An 11,199-nucleotide genomic window follows, 5' to 3' on the forward strand; every position below is an offset into this window, starting at 1 on the left:
CATCCATGTATATTTGAAGCTGCTTGTGAAGTTTCATGTCATTTGGTCGTCAATTTTAGCCGTTATGCCAAAATGACACTTTGTGTGTCCTCAGCCGAATCGGTTGTTCCGACCTACTTTTGGTGATCCAAACCCAGAGATACTCCGTGGTTGCATTGCCCTCGATGTTGTTAAGCTTCCTGAGAAGTTTTGTGTCATTTCGACAACTTTTTCCTGTTTGCCTCTTGCAGGCTCTGTTGACCTAGGGTTTTTCAAGTTGTTCTTTCTCGAGCTTTGAGTGTTAGAAACCCATCTTCTATGCTAGGGTAACCCACCTCTAAGTTCTTGCAAGGTTTGGTTAGGCGGTTGTGCCCCTACCTAGCGTTCTTCCCCATTCCCCGTCTGCTCTTGTTTCTTGGTTTTGCTCAGTTTTCGCGACAAAAGTTAACGATAAGCATCAAAAGCTTATGGAAACGAGTCTACCTCTCATGTATGGTGTCCTCTGAGCTCTCGTAGCAGTCGTAGAAGGCGGTAGAAGGTCGGATGCTCCTGTGTGCTCTTTGCTCTCTCCAAGAAGGTAATAGTGGAAATGAGCTTGAAAGTGAAGTGAAAAATACTTAACTTCGGACTTCCCGGATCACTTGTTACCAAATTCGACATGTGCTCCTATCTCATCGTGAAATGCACTTTAGGATTTGAAATTTCTCAATTTGGACTCCGTTTGACCTGTTTCTGAGAAATCTGTCCACTTTGCCAAAATTCTGTCATTTCGGGCTTTCCGCAACTTTTTCAGAATTGTACCCAATTTTTACCATGGGTTGCCCTTGTCATTAGGACCATCACCGTCTATTCTTTTCTTTTTTCCGATCTCATTTCACCTGCTTTTTTATTTTTCTTTTACTTTTATTAAGAAAATCATAAAAAATAAAGGAAAATAAAAAATTGAAGCCAAAAAATTCCAAACATACACGATAAATAGCTGGTAACTCTGTGTATATGAATATACACTTATTTGTGATTTCTGGACTTGGATTACCACTTTTTTCCACTTTTTAGCTCCAAAAACACTCTTATTTAGTGATATTTACACGTCTAGAGACCCAAATTCATCATTTGATCTCTTCTTGTTGCAAAACAAGGTATATAAGGGAATAAATATTATCAATATCCGCAATCAAACATAAAAATTGCAAAATCATGTAAGACACTGCCCTTGTAATATAATTTTTGTTTTTCTTTGTTTTTGGCGCTTGTAGCTGCTTTGTAACTCCTGTATGCCTGTATACCTCCCCCCCTCCTAGTCTGAGTCCTCCCGGACGACTATGAAGTGTCTGTGGGCGAAGCATTGTAGTTGTTTTGGTCATAAGTTCCAAATGCAATTGTAGAGCGACGATACAACATCCTTTCCAATAAAGCTGCTCTTTGTTTGATTGAAAGATTGTTGGTCGGGTTTCGGGTTGGTTTTGGCACTTCGGTAGTAGAATCAGTAGATGGATTCTTCTTTACCTTGTTGTTCTTTTTCACAATCCAAATCTGCTTCCACTTTGCTTGTGCTTGCCACAAACTCTTTGCGACCCAAACCTGCTTTGTTTTTTGTGTTGATTTCCTCGCCTTGAAATACCTAGGAGTTTCCGTTGATTTTACTGAAGGGAGTTCCTGTTTACAAATCTTTGGGATCCAAATTTGCTTGCTATGGCTTTGTGCCGTCATGAATTTCTTTGGAATCCAGATCTGTTTCACTGTCCTTGATTGTCTGGAATCACTCTGTTGTCTGGTATTGAAGACTCTGTTTTCCACCTTTGTTTTCTTTGGCACCACCTTTTTTGGTCTCCATATCAACTTTGACTCCGTTTTTTCCCAAGGTTGAGCTGTTATATTATTGCTTGTCTTCGTTATCCACTATTGAGAATTCCTCGTCGAAGAGTAATCCGGTTGTATAGAAACTTTTGGTTGCCATTGCTTCTTCTTTTTCTCTGGTTGTTGTTTACCTTTGTCTTTGGATTCGTCCTTTAGAGTTGGCTCTTCTCCTTTGGTGAACTTAACTGATTGACTTTCACCTTCGTATTTGATAAGCACTGATTTAGAACTCCAGTCAATCATTGCATTGTATTGCTTCTGCCATGGTTGTCCTAGCAATAATGGATGTTGTGTAGCTTGGTCTTCAACCACGTAAAACATATGAGGATACACATACTGGTTAATCTGGATATGTAAAACTGTGCATCCGATAGTTTTGATTGAATTGTCAGAGTAACTCTTTAACTCTTGCTTGGCAGTTTGTAATTTAGTGTCATTTGTCAATTGTCTATATAAACTGAGTGAAAGTAGGTTAGCTTGAGCTCCTGAATCCAATAGTGCTCTGGCTTTGATTTGGTTGGTTCCTACTTTGCATTCAATGATGGGTTCTTCTTTGTCATTATCCATTTCTGTTATACTGACTGCGTTTATTCGTATTGCTCCTTCACTGCGCTGTTTCTGACGCAGTAGTCTTCTTTTCTCCATTCTTTCTTTCGCCTCGGCTTGCGCTTCCTCTAAAATCATTTTCTTTTTCTGGACACGCAGCTTTTCTTGATGTATTTTGAGAAGCATGTCTTGGGTTAGCGGCAAAAGATACTTTTTCACTCTGCATCCACTAATCCAATTGGGCATTTATTCTCCGTCTAATGTAGCAAGCTTGACGGCTCCACTTGGTGATAGATCTTTAATCACCAGAGGTCCCATCCCTCGCTTTTTAAGCTTCTTAGCATGCTGTTTCAGAGTGTAAACTAGGACATAGTCCCCAACCTTAAACTCTTTAGTCCGCACATGCTTATCAAAAAATTCTTTTTGTCGCCTTTTTTGAGCGTAGATAGAAGCTACTGCTTTTAGGCGAAGCTCATCTAGCTTTTCCAGGTCATCTATTCTATTAGAAAGCTCGTGCCCTGTCCACTCTAGATCCTTAGCCACCCTTAAGGTTGAAATCAAGAATTCTATTGGTAAGATAGCATTTAGCCCAAAAACCATGTTATATGGGGTCGTTCCTATTGATGTTTTATATGCTACCCTATATGCCCATAATGTTGAATGCAACTTCTGGTCCCAATCAGTTCTCGACTCAGATACAATCTTCGTAAGTACCGTGCATATGGTTTTGTTTGTTGCTTCAGCTTGTCCGTTTGCTTGTGGATGATACGGGGCTGATTTCCTATGGATTACCATGAATTCATCTAGAAGGATCTCTATCACTTCATTTATAAAATGTGTGCCTCGATCACTCACAATTTCTATTGGCAATCCATATCGTACAAAGACGTATTCATATAGAAATTGTGCCGTGGTCCTAGCATCTGCCTTTTGAGTTGCCTTTGCTTCGACCACTTTGTTAGATAGTCTGTAGCCACAACGATGTATTGTGCATGAGTCTTATATGAAGGAGGTGAAATGGGTCCGACATAATCAATCCCCCATTTTGCAAAAGCTCTTTCCCCCATCATTGGTCTAAGCGGCATATCATCTCGTTTAAGTGGTACTTTGGTCCGCTGACAGTCATCGCACCGTTTAACGTATTCCTCAGCGTCCATATGTAATGTTGGCCACCATATTCCTGCGGCTAAGACAAGTTTTGTTGTCTTATCACCTGAGAAATGGCCTCCACCTACTCCTCCATGAGCTTGCTCTAGTATTATCACATACTCAGTCTCTGATGCGCAAATCCTAAGGTGGCTGTCTTTACATCTCTTATAGAGTTGATCTCCTATTAAAGCGTAATCTCTAGCTTCTATCTCTACAGATTTCTGACGAGCTTTTGACGTTCCTTCTGGGAAAGTTCTATTTGTGAGATATTCAACAATATACTGACTCCATTCTGGAGCGATCATTATCTGATATAATGTCGAATACTCTGCTGGCGGTTTTGATGAACATACAATACATACAGTGACATATTCATGTACGCTTTCTTTCATTCCTGGCCAATAGACTCCCAATTGTAACAAATTCCTATATGTGTTCCTTCTTGAACAATGAAATACACATTCCTGAACATGTGCTTCGCACAGATATATATTATATTCCTCAGGATTGATGCATAGTCGTAAAACATGATCATTTCCCAATTGATACAACCTTCCTGCAACCAATTGAAGATTCTTGGATTGCTGAATAGCAATATGTTTCTAGTTGTATTCTCTTCTATCGAACTCTCCTCCATAGGTTAATAGGTTAACGACATTTTGAGACCACTTCGGTATCATTTCTATGTTGAACAAGTACGCGTCTGGCATGCCGTCATCTACTCCTATAGGGTCTTCCCCATTCGTCAATCGCGAAAGATGATCAGCTCTAAGATGTGTTTTTCCTTTCTTTACTATTACCGTGAAGTTGAATTCCAGTAAGATAATGAACCATCTCACTATTCTCCCGGTATTGCATGGTTTATTCACTAGGTAGAGCAAGGCTTGGTGATCCGTAAAAAACACAAACTTGTTGGCTAGAAGATAATACCGAAATTTCTTCACAGCATATATCATTCCTAATCCTTCTCGCTCTGTTGTGGTGTAATTCTTCTCTGCATTGTTGAGCTGTCGACTGGCGTAACAGATAGGAAAATCCATGTTTCCTTCTTCTGGCTGAGCCAGAATGCATCCTATTGCATATGCCGAAGCATCTATATGCACATGGAATATCTTCTCCCAATCTGGTGATTTCAAGACTGGAGCAGTAATGAGTGCCTCTTTCAATTTCTTGAACGATTCCTCACACTCCTCTGTCCATTCAAATTTCACTATTAGCCTGTAAAGTGGTTAGCCTATTATAGCGTACATGTAAATGAATCGTCTATAATATCCGCAATGTCCCATAAAGCTCTGTACTTGTTTCGCATTGGTTGGTCTAGGCATATCCACTATAACTTTTATCTTCTCTAAATCCGTGGATATTCCGTTTTGTGAGACAATATGTCCCAGAATTCTGCCCTGTCGGACCATAAACACACATTTCTCAGGATTGAGACAAATGCGATATGTCCTACATTTCTCAAATACTTTTCTTAGGTGTTCTAGATGCTCATCTCTCAGAAGAGAATGTACACATAAGTCATCCATGTATATTTCTAGAAACAACCTTAAGTATTCTTTGAAAGCATGCGTCATCAGCCTCTGGAAGGTTGCGGGAGCATTGGTTAGACCAAAAGGCATAACCCGATAAGCATAAATTCCCCACTCCGTTGCAAAAGCTGTTTTATGTTGATCTTCCAGTGCTATGGCTAGCTGGTTATATCCTGAAAAACCATCAAGAAAAGAGTATGCTGTTTTCCCTGATACACGCTCTAGAACATGATCAGTTATCGGCAGGGGATAATTGTCCCTGATTGTTGCAGCATTCACTTTCTTTAAGTTGACACACACTCGGAGTTTTCCGTTCTTCTTGGGTACCACCACAATCGGAGATACCCAATCGGTGTGTTCAATCTCGTATATGAATTCAGCTTCCATTAGCTTATCTATCTCTTCTTTGATTCGCTTAGCAAACGTATCATTATATGTGTATGGTCTCTGTCTGCTAGGCTTTGCGTCTTGTTTTAGGGGGATTGTGTGTTGGCATATCGATGGGTCAACTCCCTTTAAGTCCTTATAAGACCATGCAAACACATCCCTATACTCTCTGAGAAGACTCAAAAGTCTCTCTTCCTCGCCTGGAGACAAATCTGTGGCTATGTACACCGGTCTAGGTGGCTCACCTGGAGCTGCTAAATCAACTTTTTTTGCATCCTCCGGTCCGTCATAAGATTCGTTCTCCTTTCTCTCTCGAATAGGTTGGGTTAATACCACCTTCCTATCCTCTATTGTGAATTTCCTATAGTGAGAGGGAACATCCATGTTTTCCTTGATTTTGGCGTTTTCGTCCTCTCCACTCTCAAATTCTGTCGTCCAAACTTCTTTCAGAGTTTTCTTGAGCTCTCTGTACTTGTTTCTACGTTCTAACTTGGACTCCGTGTGTTCTCTGTTGCGCTTGTTCTTTTCTGATTTTTTTGTTTCTGTTTTCGTTCCATTCCTTTGAACTTGATTTCTTGAGCCTCTTTTGTTTTTTCGTAAGCTCTTTTGATCATTGCCTCTCATTCTTCCAGAAACCTTGTCCTTAACACAATCTTCCGCCTTTACTAGCATTAGGAATTGATTTTTTCCTCTTATTCTAGGCATCGGATTGGTTCTAACCCCCTTTGTTTTTCTCTTTGCTCTATAGCGTTTCTGGCGTTGTTTAGTTTGGTTCGGAAAATCATAAAATCGGACATCCGTTATAGTTTCTTCGTTTCCGCTTGAATTGTCCGTTGACTCGTTGTCTGCTTCATTTCCCCACTCAGGATGATCGGGAATGTCGTGAAACACCTCCTCTTCATCTTCCTTTTCCAGTGCATCGTTCTTTTCAGTTTCTTTTTCGAGTACAGTTCTCAACATGAAGTACGGAACCACGTCGTACCCGTCCTTGTCGCAAAATTTCGTTGTGGGACCATCCTGAATTGCACAAACATCTAGGGTTGCTAGAATGTGCGTCCATTCTAATGGTTCAAGCGTGTCCTCTGGAAAGGGTTCTCCTATATAACCTTCGTCTTCGATAGCCCTTTCTAAAACACATTCTTCTCGTTTCAGACTTCCACATTTCGAAGCTCCACACATCCATAACTCCTTGGGTTTACCTAACCAAGCTGGAAATTCGGATCCCGCCAAAGTAGCTGAATCAAACTCCTCCACCGGTGTTCGGTTCACATCTTTGTAGCTATGGTCTTTCAGGTTCACACGTGTAGTGGTTTCCATATTTCTCAGGTATATGTGATCGTAGCCCCAATCCTGGACCATTTTCAACTGTCTCATGAATGGTCTTCCCAATATGATATCATAGTTATTCTCCTTGCCAAAATCGACAATAGCAAAAGTATGTTCGTATTCAATGCCGCAAGAAGTCACTACGACTTTCTCTAATAACCCCATAGGTTTCTCCATGTGTCCATCTGCTAATTGGAGTTTCAACCTAGTCTTCCTTATTGCTGGTTTCCCCCATTTTTTCCAGATTTCTTTTGTAGCAATGGCTACCCCAGCTCCGCTGTCTAGTATTGCCATCGTGTTCACTCCTTGGAATTCAACTGGTAAGGTTGTATTCCCCTCTTCACCTTCGCAATACTCTCCGACCTTGTTTAAGGGTACAGGCTTAGCGTTCTTTTGTGGTTTTCTCAGCTCTTGTATACCCTCTTGCAGTCTCGATGTTGGGTCTTTTATCCCAAATTTCTCCAAGCATTTTCCTACAGTGGTCCACATATGTGGTCTTAGCCTCAAAAGCTCAGCTAGAGTGATAGTGCATGTCACTGGTGTTGACAAGATCTCTATCAATCCTTGCGAGTCCATGACTTTTTCTGATGAGATTCTTCGTGAGGGAAGTGCTCTAATCTCGGATTTTGCTTCATACTCTCCTAAGTATGAAGGTAAGGTATTCAGTGAATGAGGTTTGCTCTCCATTGTTCTAACAGAGCCCCCATCTCCCCAGTAAGATTGCAGATCCAAGTCCACTTGAGATCCTGCCTCAAATTCCACTATGGGAGGATTCCTGATGTCCTTTTCCCAATTTTTCTGATTAGCTTGGCAACTTAGCTCGTTTGCAAAGTTTGCCTCTCTCACTTGTTTCCAAAATTCATTGTAATTCTCATCTTTTCCGTAAGACCTCTGTATGACTGGATGAAAACTCTCTATCTCCTGATCGGTTGTGTTCAACACTATGCGGTCATCCTTGTGTGTATTTTCAGGCTTTTGTGCACTGGAGTCTTTTCAGCTACCCGTGAAACAATAGTCTCTTGCTGAATTGGGTTTTCCGTTCCACAATTCATTGTTTCTTTTGTGGTTCTAATAAGGCTTGTGCAGTCTCGATCATTCTCTGGCACATTTCAAGTCTCTGCTTTTCCAATTCCGCGTTTGGGTATGTCATCCACCTTGTTCTTGTGTTTGGTTGTTCTTTAACCTAGCTTCGTAAGCTCTCATCAGTGCGTCCAATGGTTCGTGTACTTTGTCGACTAGCACTGATCCCCCTGAGCTTAAGCTCGTTGTTTCTTTGATACTCTTTTGTTTGTTCTTTTCGGGCTCATCTCTCGTTTCCCGTTTTGACTCTCAAGTTTTTCTAATCTATCTTTAGTTCGCTTTAGTTCCTCAGCTAAATAGCGTCTTCACGTTCTTTTCTCAACTTCATGCGTGCTTTTCTAGCTTTCCATGTGTTTTTCTGTCTCCGCGGTCCTTGACTAACCATTTCAGTCCCTAACTTTCCATTCTCAGGTTCTCTAGTGGTTTTCTTAGCTTGAGCTCTAGTAACAACTTGCGTTGGTATCAGAGTTTCATTTTCAGACCCACTGCTGGTAGGAATAGTTTCTAGCATATTCAATATCGTCTTTTGCACTTTGTTTGGATTCTTTGAACAATCCTCAATGAAGTGAGTAACCCCACACTCAGTGCAATAAGCGTTAATTCTAATGATTTCCGTATGGGGACAAACATTCATCAGATGGTCACCTCCACACTTGTAACAGGGTCCTAGTGCTAGTCTTGGTCCCATTTGATTCGTCCTTTGTGGATAGGATGGTCTCTGTCCTGTTAACCCTCCATGAGCTATGAACATCAATGTTCTTGCGTCCAAATTGTATCTCTCTTCATCAAAAGCACTTGTAACTGTTGGTGTTCCAACATTCCCAATCATGCCCCATGGTTCTGGTTGTTTGGGTTCTTCTGGTGGGTAATACACAATTGGAGACATGTGTGCACCAGATTCTTCATAATAGGCTTGAACAGGCACTAAGGCTTGTTCTTCCTGATTCTCTAAGGTTGGTGCATATCTAATGCCCACTGATCTTGCTCCTGGTAAAGGTGGTTGTTGTCCCAATACCGGTTGCGGTCTTTCTATCCCCATAGGTCCTGGTACATTTCCCGTTGGGTATCGAGGTACTGGATGTACCTGAGGTGGTGCTAATTGAGCAGAAGGTGCATACTGGCACTCCCTTACATACCCTTTGTTGTAATAGCACTCCTCTATTGGATGGTTTGTCCATTTTTGTTCAATCGCACACCATTTCAGTGGTTTTGGCAATGGTTTTTGGTATGGTGCCATCGTTTTTAGAGCCTCTTCTATCATTTGCTCTACATTTGGCATGGTTGTTGTTTGAACATTCTTTTTAGTGGTAGTCTCGCTCGCTATGGAGGAAGAGCTACTGGATGCAAAATCTGTATCTGCTGACACCTCTCCATAAACCGTACAGTTATCCACTAAGTACAATGCTTCTCTCGTTACTTGCTCGAAACTTGTACAAGCTTTCAAGTGCAAGTCCTTCTTGAGAGTGTCGTTTCTCAGTCCCTCAATAAAGAAAACAGATAGTATGTCATCTTGTGGTCGTTCATGTACTGGACATCTCTCAATGTATTGTTTGAAGCGAAGTGAAGCTTCCTTCACTTTTTCGTGTTCTCTCTGTTTAAAACCATATATTTGTGAGACCGTATTGTGCTTAATCCCTCGTTTTGAGAATTCCTCAGCAAACTCTCTTAGAAAATGGTCAATGTCATGGAATCCCCCTTTGTTCAGTGGTTGAAACCATGTCAATGCCGTACCTTCTAGAGTAAGACCAAATCCCTCATATTGTGTATGGAAATCTGTTATCTGCTCAGCTCTTAAGACTTGCTTAAAGAGTGACACATGGGCATACGGATCTCCTGAACCACTATACTTCTTTGGCATACACTTGGCTACTTGAGATGGTCTCATACGTCTATGGTCTGCTACCAATCTCATTGCTCCTGTGTCTCGGCTAAAGCTTTCTCTAGCATCATGGACTTCATGGGTTACCCTTGTCGGTTCCCCTGTCCTGAATCTACTACTAGGAGGTAAATGTGATGGTTCCGCTTCGAACCTTGGACCTGAAGTGGTATATGTGTGGATTGGAACTGCACTGCCTCGATTCGTATCCATTGACTCTCTGGAATGTAATGATCCCATTGGTCCAAGCTTCGAGTACGGAGGTTGGCTGAAAGAGTCAGCAACCTGAGTTCTTTGTCCTCCTGTCGTCATTGGGTTTTGCACTCCATTTGTTGGTGCTGGTCTTTGTGAGCTAGAAGTAACGTAATACTGATGTAGTGGTCCCCCAAAGTATGTATATCCTTCTAATTCTTTCTTGCCCATTGTTGAGTATTGCCTCCCATACTTGTCGTAAGCGGCAATTTTCACTTCCGATCCCTCTGTGTAGGTAAAGACATAAAGTCTTTTTCGGTCTGTCAACTCTCCAGTGTAGGGTTCTTCACATCTATAATAGAGATCTTGCTCCCCATTATTATATTTGTATAGCCCCACATAGATGTTATCAGTGTTGATCCTTGTAGTTTCATTCTCTCTTCTTAACCTCGCATCAGGGAAGTTCATTATTGGTGCTTTCTCCTCAAGTTCTTCATCTACTTTGGCTTTGGTGCCCATCAATCCCCACTTGTCCACAATGTTAGGGTTTAGGACTACCAAGTACATGGTACCCTCGTCATCTAGATATCTATCTCCGCTAAAGCTCACAGGCACTAAGTCCTTGAACTCACTAGGTCTATCTTCTATCTTCACACAATAGCGGTCCATTCCATCCTTGTAGATCTTGGCACCTTGCTCATTGTCGTACTGGTATTTTATGAACAATAGCTTCATTGTGGCGGAAGGGTTTGATGATCCTGCTGCCATATTCCATCTGTTGTTCAGGTTCAAGTGTTCCAAGTGTTCGGTGAAAATCTCGTAAGATCTCTCCGAAGAAGTATCAGAGACACTTCCTTCAAAGATTGGCTCTAATGGTTGCACCCAACTTTGGTTTACACTTCCCTCGGTTGATATGACACTTGCTTGTTCCCCTTGTTTTGGTTTATTATTCTGGAGATTCCTGCCCGATCTCAAATTCATCAATTCCCCTAAAGGACTTTAACTTTTCCGTCTCGGCAATTTGTTTTCCCCAAGTTTTTGTGGTCAGAATTGATCCAAACTGATTGATACTTGATCAATTGTTTAATCTTGTGAGTTGGACAACTTCTGTTTCATCAAGTGAGAATTTTGTTGCAGTTATGCTGAAAAAGACATTATACGCGTATGATGTCTTTTTTCACAGTTTTAGACTATTTTGGTTATGCTCACTCTCGGTAGCCCCCTTATGATCTTTCCACTCACAAAATTCAGTTTGAACTCTGTTTGAGCAAGTTA

This window comes from Adiantum capillus-veneris, chromosome 9 (assembly GCF_014529385.1).
Source record: "Adiantum capillus-veneris isolate H3 chromosome 9, ASM1452938v2, whole genome shotgun sequence".
Taxonomy (NCBI): Eukaryota; Viridiplantae; Streptophyta; class Polypodiopsida; order Polypodiales; family Pteridaceae; genus Adiantum; species Adiantum capillus-veneris.